General features: G+C 33.2%; 1 pseudogene; it reads left to right on the top strand.

Annotated features, from left to right (window-relative positions):
- The first annotated feature begins 5,770 nt into the window (after positions 1 to 5,770).
- Positions 5,771 to 7,792, top strand: LOC121038613 (protein SET-like; annotated as a pseudogene).
- Positions 7,793 to 11,504: the final 3,712 nt, after the last annotated feature.

The raw sequence follows: 11,504 nt of genomic DNA, 5'->3' as shown, positions 1-11,504 counted from the left end.
ATTTATATGGAATTTCAAGGAATCTCAAATGGCCAAAAAAAAAAATACTGAAAAATAAAAGCAAAGGTACAAGACTCACATTTCCTGATTGCAAAACTTACTACAAAACTACAGTAATCTAAACAGTATTGCTCTGGCATACGGATGGATAAATCTACCAATAGAATAGAATTGAGAGTCCGACAATACATTCATGTATCCTTAACCAATTTATTTTTGACAAACATGCCAACATCACTCAAAGGGAAAAAATAATCTGTTCAATGAATATTGCTGGGACAATGGTATGGTTCATATGCAAAAAAAATGAAGTTAGATTCCTCCTTCACATCATACATAAAAATTAACTCAAAATGGATGGCATAATAAATGACATAAATATACCAGCTCTAACCATAAAACTCAAGAACAAAACACAAGAGTAAGCCTTCATGATCCTGATCAGGCAATGAATTCTTTGATGTGACACCAAATGTATAAGCAGCAAAAGAAAAAACAGATAAATAAGACTTCATAAAAATTAAAAACCTTTGTGGATCAAAGGATATTATCAATATAGCAACAAGATAATTTACAGAATGAGAGAAAATATTTACCAATTATATATCTAATAAGGGTCCAGTATGAAAAATATATGAAAACAAACAACTCACCAACAAGAAGACAAATGACCCAATTTTTTTAAAAAGCTAAAATATTATAGACGTTTCCCTCCAAAATATATACAAATGGCCATCAAGCACATAAAAAGATTCTCAACATTACTAATCATTAGGGAAATGCATATCAAACAATAATGAGATATCATATCATACTTATTAGAATAACTATTTTTTTAAAAAAGGAAAATAAGTTGGTAAACATGGAAAGAAATTGGAACTCTCATAAACTGATGGTGAGAATAAAAAATGGCTTAATCACCATAGGAAAGAATTTTGTGGTTCCTCAAAAAGCTAAATGTCGGGGTGCCCAGTTGGCTCAGTCAGTTGAGTGTCCAACTTCAGCTCAGGTCATAATCACACAGTTCATGAGTTCAAACCCTACATCGTCTCACTGCTGTCAGTACAGAATCCACTTTGGATCTTCTGTCCCTCTCTCTCTCTGCCTGGATGCCACTCATGCTCTTTCTCTCAAAATTGAATAAATAACTTTTTAAAAACTTAAATGTAAAATTACTATATTTATTACCTCCCCCAATTCCACTCCTATGTACATATCTCCAAATGATTGGAAAGGAATGTTCAGACAAGTATATGTAAATGAATATTCATAAAAGCTTATTCCATTCCCTTATAGTCAAAAGTGGATGAAACCCAAGTGTCCATCAGCTGAAGAATGGATAAAGAAAATGTGGCATATACACACAATGGAATATTATTCAGGAATAAAATTCTGGATATACTTTGAAAACATTGTTAGGTAAATAAGCCAGATAAACAAGAAACGTTTATCGTGTGATTCTATTTGTATGAAACATAACCATGAGTTTGGGTTTAAATGGACTTCCCCCCTCAAAAAAAGGAAATAAATTGTGGTGATGGTTGCATTATAAAGATAGTTACTGCCACTGAATTGTACACATAAAACTGGTAAATATGGTAAATTTTACATTAAATAAAAGATAACTCAATAAAAGAAATAACCTAACAAAACTTTATCCAAAAGTATGCATCCTATAGATAATGTATACTAAGCTCTACTTCTAGGTATAATTTGTTGAGAAGGCCATGGAATTCTGATACTTTTTTGGGAAAGTCTCATTAAACTTGGAAAACTGCTGATAGCAAGAAAAATATGAAGCCTTGTTTATCCAAACTGTCCTATCACTGTTTTCCAAAGGAGAGTTGAGATACATGAGCATGCTTATATTAAGTAATTTAGGGTAGTTTGGGTAAAAATTACACTAAGAAGTTAATCATATATTTTCCCAATCTTATTATCTCAAATTAGAGTTTGCCTATAAGATACTTAGCATCAATATTAAAGAGACAATTTAGGACTTAGAAGTTTTCTTTTTATGACCTTGTTCCTAATATGCCAAAACTGGAACACTGTCCTTGGTGTTATTGTGAATATTAAAACAAGTTTTGATGAAAAAATTTAAGAAATCATCTTTGGGTAAGTCATAAAAACTCTGATTTTCTGAATCTGTCTTGATCTGAAGGTTGAAACATAAATATATATTTTTTTCTGTTTGAGCTCTTTAACACTTATGGGAATTGTGTCGCATTTACTAACAGTAAGCTGACTTTCACTAGTGTCAAAACTAATCAGATCAGGTCAAAGAGGCAATCACAGATTTTCCTTTCTTGAAGTTCAGTGACTACAAACACTTCTCATACCTCTGTGTGGTTTATATTATGCAGAAGGTTTGATAGGTGCATAGAAAACCATTGTTGGGAGCTAGAGGAGCAAGCTCTAGGATGAACACACAATGGAATATTATTCAGGAATAAACTTCTAAAGCAAAGCCCAGGTAAGTGCTCTCTGCCGTTGCCAAATTTGGGATAACTACAACTACCACTTTATGCACAAGGCCACTGCTATCACTATTGCAATCAGAGCTGTGATATCAGAAAGGTGCATCGCTGGAGTAAGCTGCGGAATCAAAAATATTCTAGTTTCAAAACCATCCCATCATGAATGTGCATAAAATACGTATCCTGCACTTCACTTCCCTTTTCACATACCTCAGCTTTGAATTGTCAGAACTGGTTGCAGAACCCAAACTTTAAGGAGATTGGAAAGGATGTTGAGCAAGTTAATCATATTTTCCATACAGGAAAAGCACAAATTTTACATTTCTTTTCCATCTCTTTAACAAAATATAAAACTGATTGATTTTTATAAAATAAATTTTACTGACTCAAAGATCAAAACACAATTTATGTGCTTGATCAGTCAGAATTTGAAAGTGAAAGTCAACATGAGTTATGGATATTACGTGTATGAAGGGCAGTTTTATGGTTAAGAGATGCAAAATTTCATTCTTCCTTGTGAGTAGTACACAAAGTTTTTGTTTATTTGTTTCTTTTTTGTTTTTTTTTAATATGATGATAATCATTTGAATGTATTAAATCCTATCCCAGAAATCCAACTCAACATAAAAACTTGAATACTATTCTATGATTAGTTTTCTAAGCCCTGATTATCTTTGGAGCACTGTCTATAGTTTAGATGTATCCTCTGTAAATTCCTACTGCTGTTCAGAGAAAAGATTTATGAAAGTATAAATCCAAATGCATTATCCTTATTTCTTATTAATCTGCCTTCCTACATCTAACTCCAAAAAACATTCTGATCTGCACAATGCATTAACTCCACAATTTTATCACCACCACTTCTGTCATGGAGTCTAAATCATTCTTAGTCATTTTGATTATTATAGGTTTTAGATTAAACAGGGATAATTTAAACAGCTATAATATTTTCTTACACAGATAATAAGAACCCCTGAAATTCAATGGCATCAGGAAAAAATGTCTTAAGCTTCATTAATAGATGCAGTTCTATTATTATTTCTGTTGATGTATTTTAAATGTGTTTTGAAGAGATAATGTTCTGATGTATCTATGGCATATGTGAGTGTGTGTGTGTGTGTGTGTGTGTGTTTTACAATGAAAATAATTTCATATTTCAAGGGTGACTATCTGAGAATCAATCCTGTACATTCTCAAAATACCTAAGCCCTTTTGACCTCCTATTTTTCTTTCTACATAAGGTTTTGAAAACTTGATAAGTTAATGTCATTACTAAATTGTTTGTCACCACAAATTGAATCTTTAGTATTACGGCTTTTATCATTGACCCTTATAACATGAGTGTCAAAATATCAATATTTATTTTCAATAAATAGATTTACAATTTTACCACTGTAGGCCCTCAACCAGGAATTATAAGGCTAAGTAAAACAAACAAACACACAAACCGAACCACCTTTTAATGGCATTACGATATTTATTTTAAAATATTTTCCTGCAAGGTTGCTCAGAGTACTATCCTAACAATATTTTAATGCATCCGTATTTCCTTCTCTGAATATTATCTATTAAATATTTACTTTAAACTCAGAGAAAGTGAGAGAAGACAGTGAGTATCAAGAGAAACAAAACAGAAAAAGATATAATACTTAATCAAAAGCTTTTCAGGCAAAGTTACATTGATAGAAAAATGAAGATGACATTAATATTAAAATGAAATTGCTAGTGCAGATAATGTACATATGAAACTGTTTATGATTCTTCTGTTTCTACAAATCCTTAAGGAAAAGCTTACAGAAGACTAAGTGAGAAAAGCATTGTCTTTTCAACACAAAATATTTTCTGTGTTTTAAACTGTTCCATTTACTTATTCAATCTTCATCTACGGAAAAATTCTAAGTGTAATATTTGTCATAGTATATCTAACTATACTTTAAAAAATTAAAGTATTTTTGGTATTTCATGATGGAACAAAATATGACAGACTAAAGATAAATTTTCAAAATGTGACTACGACAAGATATATAGAATTTGAACATAATAGAAAATCGGTATAGAAATCATAAAATTCAGGCTCTGGTTGAAACTTAACGAATTGGCAACCCCTAAAAGTTGTTTTGTTTGTTTTTGTTTTGTAAAAGTTGTTCCTTGGTTGGGAAGCACACATATGATACATTATGTTTGCATGGGAGAAAAGTTGGAGACAGCAAGGAAAACATAAAGTGAGATAGATCATTGTTCCATGATCCTTAGAAGAAAGCTTTTGGTTTTGGGGGGTTGCATTTGTGTTTGCTTGTTTTAGCATGGCTCTGCCTTATCATGAAGTGCTCGCCATTAGAAAACTTGCTTAAAATCAATCTGAAAGCAAACTTAAAACACAATATTCTCTCTACATTGGATTGCCTTATTGTAGATTTCAGTTACCCAACAGAAGGCAAGGTTGTAGACAATTGTTAATTTATCAGGAAGTCATTCTAGAAGCTCTAAAAGGAAGAACAGCTGACAAATGTTCTTGAGGGACAGTGTGTACCCCTATGAATAGCACTATAAATTAATTAAACTTAAGAAAGAATAGGTTGTCTTCAGTGTTCCTCAGTTTTGATTAAGAAACAGGCACAAAAGTGGACTTCTAATGGATTAGAGACATAATTTTGAAAGGAAAAACTACAAAGCAAATAGAAGAAAATTTAGGAAAATAGCTTTGAGAACTGGAGTGGAGAAGAACTGCAAAAATTAAAGTCAGGAACAAATTGTATGACATCAAAATTATGTTTTTATGTTCAACACAGTTAACCAAGGACAAATGTATTAGGCAAACTAGGGAATGGAATTTGCAATATCCAAAAGTAAAAGTTGATTAATATGTACAATGTACGTGTTGCTTCTCCAAAACAACTAGAAAAACACAACTCTGTCAGAAAAAATAATTGGCAAAGATCATGAACAGGTAATTTACAGAACAGAAAATTCTGAAAGCTAATATGTATATTGAAGAGATGGTCACATTCATTGGCAAACTATATCTATAAGGAGATTTTACTTTATGCAAATTAGGGAGCTGGCTAATCCAAACCTTTTTGAAGATAAGAGAATATAAGAAGTCTTATGTGCTGCTACCAGGAATGTAGATTGGTATAATCATTTGGGTTAGCTATAGAACTTTACCCACACTAAGTATTCACCTACCTTATTACACAAAAATTCTATTCATGGATATATACTCCAAGAAATTTTCACACAGGGCCATAAAAGCAATTTACGAGAATGCTCATTTTATCATTATGGTTGAAATGCGGTCAATCAATGTGACCATTCCTGGGACAAAGGTGAGGTAAAATATGGGGGTTAGAGAAATACGATGTATATATGGTGCATCTATAGATCTTGAAAAACATCTTGTTCAATGAAAAAAGCAAAAAGCAACAAAATACATAAGCAATTTCATTTACATAACTAAAAATTCATTTGTACAAAGCAACACTATTTGGTTTATGCAGACATATAAATAATATTTGGCAACACATTAGATAAGGTTATCTATGTCCTTGAACATATTTATATTAGCTGAATTAACATTCATGCCTCCTAATCCAATTTTATCTTTTTTATTGTTTACTGAACATTGTGGGAGATATTGCAGAGACAGTGGATTTTGTTATCCTGCTCTGGAAAGTACTGCTTTATGTTGAAAGAGTCAGTTAACTTCACTGGGCTCATTTTCTAAACTGTCTTTCCATGCAGTGGGCAACAGTTGAAACTTCCACTGAATTTTTTCAGCTATTCAGCTAATGTTAACATCAGGCCTCAGGTGAGAAACTTTATATAGAATACCTCATTTATAAATAAACCAAATTAACTGAAACCCAGATATTTGGGGTCACCTTTTCTGTAGCTCTGTACTTTTGTGGCATATTCAACCTCATGTTTCAGCTACGTAAGCAATCCTAGTCTCCATCCATTGACTCCACAAATCAATAACACCCTGGGTTTTTCCTTAAGTTCCACCTATCCTGAGCCCTGAGTACTAATGAGTCCCTCAGGCAAAATGCCACATAAATGTAAATCTCACTTGGATCAAATATCCTCTTCTAAAATCTGGCTCACCTTCAGGTCTGTTTATTCATCCACAAGTACCTTGAAATGTATATTTTAAACATATTGTCCCAATTTTATCATTGCTATCTTGGAATAGTTATTCCAGTACAAGATGCTCTGATAATATTGGTACATATGAAATAATACATAAGTTAGTTAATACACATATAAACAAGCATTTCAAGAAAGCATTAAAATAATCTTCCAGCTTAGGGATATATTTATCATAACTTCCAAAGGTTTTCTACATCATGAGAAATTCATTTTGATAACTTTTAACACTGTGATAATCTAATTAGGCAAATAATCTGAGTTTCTCCAAGATATGTGCCTGCCTTTGTTTTGTGGACTTTCCTCGCAGCATGGGCCCCAAACACGTCTTCACTCCCTCCTCAAACCAAGAAACCGCTACTGCCTCATGCCCCCAAGCCAGAAGAGACGTTGTCCTCTCAGCACTTGACAAAGGAAGAAAAAGGACAGCAAGAAACAACTAAGCATATTGATGAAGTACAAAATGAAATAGACAGACTAAATGAAAAATCCTGTGGGGAGGTTTTTGAAGTAGAACAGAAATATAACAAATTCCACCAAACTTTTCTTTTCAGAAGAGATTGGTTGGAATTGATCACCCAAATCCCAAATTTGGGGTAACAACATTTGTCAACCATTCACAAGTCCTTTCACTGCTTGGGAGGAGGATGAAGAGGCACTGCATTATTTGACAAGAGTTGAAGTGACAGAATTTGAAGATGTTAAATCAGGTTACAGAATAGATTTTTATTTTGATGAAAACCCTCACTTCGAAAATAAAGTTCTCTCCAAAGAAAATCGTAGGGATGAGAGTGATGATCTATCTTCAAAGTCCACTGAAATCAAATGGAAATCTGGAAAGGATTTGACAAACGTTCAAGTCAAACATAGAATAAGGCCAGCAGGAAGAGACAGCGTGAGGAACCAGAGAGCTTCTTCACCTGGTTTACTGACCATTCTGATGTGGGTGCAGATGAGTTAGGAGAGGTCATCAAAGGTGATATTTGGCCAAATCCATTACAGTACTACCTGGTTCCCAATACGGATGATGAAGGGGAAGGAGAAGAAGATGATGATGATGAAGAAGGATTGGAAGATATTGATGAAGAAGGAGATGAGGATGAAGCTGAAGAAGATGAAGATGATGGGGGGGGGAAGGAGAGGAGGATGAAGGAGAAGATGACTAATGAAACACTGATGGATTCCATCCTTCTTTATTAATTTTCTCCAGTCCCTGGGAGGCAGTTGCAGTCTTTTTTTTTTTTTCCTCCTCTTGTGCTCATTTGCCCTATTTTTTGAAGACTTTTTTCTCTCCCTTTATACCATGTTTCTCAATTTATTTTGGGGGGTTGGGGAGGGAGATACCTTGAGCAGAATACAGTGGGAAAAGAATATCTACCCCTTTCTGATCCAAATTTGTTTATATCCCTTTCTGTCTCAACAAAAACTTGATGGAATCAACACCATCATGCTCTGTGGGAAAAAAGAAAAACCTTCTGCTCCCCTAGCTCTGTTGGAAGCTGGAGGGTGCTAGGCCCCTGTGTAGTAGGTCATAGAGTTCTAGCTTTTCCCCTCCCTTCTTTGTATACTGGGCTCAGATATTACACTGTGTCTCTATGTCAGTATGGACAGTTAGCATTTACCAACATGTATCTGTCTACTTTCTCTTGTTTAAAGAAAAGAAAAAAAAAACTTTTAAAAATGGGGTTTTAGAAGTTCAGGATTTGAGATGTTTGGGTGGGTTAAGTGGGCATTTTGACAACATGGCTTCTCCTTTGGCATGCTTGGTTGCGATGTTTCACAGACATCCTTGAAGTTGAAGGTAACTTTTTAAAATAAAATTCTCTCCTAATGATGACTTGAGCCCTGTCACTCGATGGGAGAATCGGCAGAACCTGTAGGATCTTATTTGGAATTGACACTATTGTATTAGACAATGTTTATTTTTATTTATTTTTAAGTAAATAAGTATCCTGTTTATTTTTAAATTTTCTTTTTGTTTTCACTGGAGAGGAAAAAGGATGCTCAGTTTTAAATGTTAAAAGTGTACCAGTTTCTTTGTTACAATAAAATCATATGTATACTCACATGCACAGACACACAGAATCTAATGAGGCAAAATATCAAGATACATTGTTAAATTATATTGGTAACGTCTGCACTCTGAACTTCTCAACAGAGCAAAGTCCTTTAAAGTATGGATAAGCTTATATTTCCAACCTCAACATCCTAACTTCAAATCCGGCTTTATACTCTACACTCCTAGCCATATGGACTACATGGTTTTGTATATTTCCAAAGGCACCAATCTTGCTGTTCCTTAGAGGTATCATAATTTTCTTAACCTCTCCCACCTTCTACACATAGAATTTGTCCTGTTCTTCCCCAGGAAAGTTCACAGAAATAAATATAATTGCTTCTCACCTTGCTTATCTAACTTACATTGTTCTTAAGGATCCTCCTTAAATTTCACATCTTAGGAAGCATCTCCTAATATTTTAAGACAATATTCATGATCCCATATTACTATTTTCATCTGTCAAGTTAACACACATTACATGTTATTGTCATCATTTTCTCTATCTTCAAAATGGAATAGAAATGCAATAAATACTTTTTATTCACCATTTTAGCCTCCATAATCTATACCAATGCTGAATAAAAATTTATTGAAAGAATGAATATAGATGAATAGATGAATGAATGAGTTAATGACATTTTGTGTCTCCCAAAAAGAAACTCTTTCAGAAAGAGGGATTGGTATAGAGGCTGTGGAAGGAGTCAAAATATTTTTAGGTTATAAAACATCCCTCAAATTATGTCTTGTAGGTAGGCACTTCTCAATTTATCCTAAAATCTTACCTTGGCTCCAGAGACAGTACAAAAACAGGAAATAATAATTCATATGTTAATTATGAGATGTACCAAATTAATTATTTGATTTAATGAATCTAACCCTTTTAAGCAACACTAATTCAATGGGATATAAAGCTCAAATGGCACCTTATAGACACAGAAATATATAATCATGATTAAAAAGGTGATACGTATTTCACTAAATTTTTTGAGCTGTTATTTCTTTAATTCTCTCCATATTAAAGAGACTTGAATTTGAGAAAATAAGGATAAGGGAACTTTGAGAAACACAATTAAAAGATAGGAAATAGATTAACGTTCTTGTGAATGAAATAGGTGATTTTTCTCAAAGTAAAATTATTTTCATTATACTTAATTTGAACTTTTTTCAGATTTGAGGGCACAGAAATAATGGTAGAATTGAGTTAATACATAATAAACAGTGCTGACTGATGTACATGGCTCTGAAACAGATTTACTTAAGAAAAATTAAATATATGCAATACACTGCAGGGAGTTTTCATATGAAATTCCATTTTCTAATAGAATTTTTAAAATACAAATCTGATGAAAACTGATTTTATAAGTACCATTCTATATACTTTCTCTGAGCTTAGAGATAAGGTAGAAGCCAGGAGTGACATAACTCAAATGTACAAACTTTAAAAATAAAAGTTTTCCATTTTAAATTTTCAGTAAAGTTTAATCCTAATGTTTTATAGCTACCACTCAGACTGGATTCTTGCTTACTTTTATGCTTGAATAACACACCCTAACATAATTATTGAAGATGTATAGACTGAAATATCCTAAATATCCTAAGTGATAACTATTCTCTAATTTGACAGTAGAGAGAACATTTTCATTAAATTCATTGCAAAGGAAATTAATGAATATTGTGATATTTTGGATAGTTACAATAATCTTATAAAAATTCTAAGAAGGAATCCAAAGGTCAATTCAGAATATGTCTGCATTAATTATCCTTTGCTGTTTTACATTTTAGTGGCTTAGGACAACACTCGTGTATTATCTCAAAACTCCTATAGGACAGAAAAAGTAGACTCAACTGGGATCTCCGATTGTGGTCTTACAATGTGGAAATCAAGGTGTTGGGAAGGATGAGCTCTTCTCTGGAGGCTTTGGGGAAGAATCCCCTTTCAGGCTCACCTAAGTTGGCTAAATTCAGTTCCATGACTTGGAGACATGAAGTCCCTCCTTATTGACTATCAGCATAGACCACTCAGCGAGTAGAGACCACTTTCCAGTCCCTCCACATGATGCCCTGCATTTCAAGTCAACAACAGCATGTCAATCTCAGGCTTTCTATTTTTCTAACTTCCACCTTTTCTTAGTAGCTGGAGAAAACTCTCTTTTAAAAGGCTTATGTGATTAGGCCCACATGATAATCCAAAGTAATCTCTTGATTTTAATGTAAATTGACCATAATTATATATGCAGGGTCATTTAAAAATTTTTTTTAAGATTTTATTTTCAAGTAATCTCTACACCCAACCTGGGACTCAAATCTACAACCCCAAGATCAAGAGTCACAGTTTCTTTCTCAGTCACAGATCAAGACTGAGCCAGCCAGGAACCCCTCTTCAAAATCCTTTTTGCTATGGTGTGTAACATATTCACAGTCATGAAATATGATCATGTCCACAGTTTCAAGTATTAGTGCAGGTAATCTTGGAGGGCCATTTTTAGAGTACTGACTTCCATATTCATTAGAAAAAAACCTCGATTTTTACATTTATGCTAACAAAAATACATCACTTCTATAAATTTCCCTTTTTAATTTAGAAAAAGAAAACATTCCCTTTGATTTAATTGCCAGTTTTAAAGAACTAATTTTCAGATCATTTGTTCTACTAAGAAAATAACTTCAAAAACATACAGGTAAATTAATGGCTCATGAGTGTGAAGCAGATAAGCATAACAAAGATAAAGTAGAAAAGCAATGATGAGCAAATTGTTGAGCCAGGAAAGTAAGATCATCATTCCCACATAAATCACAGAATACCTCCAAACACACACTAT

Source organism: Herpailurus yagouaroundi, unplaced genomic scaffold, assembly GCF_014898765.1.
Source record: "Herpailurus yagouaroundi ecotype Mexico unplaced genomic scaffold, PumYag 28, whole genome shotgun sequence".
Classification (NCBI taxonomy): domain Eukaryota; kingdom Metazoa; phylum Chordata; class Mammalia; order Carnivora; family Felidae; genus Herpailurus; species Herpailurus yagouaroundi.
The sequence above is the reverse complement of the archived record's forward strand: the minus strand, read 5'-3'. Positions and strand labels throughout refer to the sequence as shown.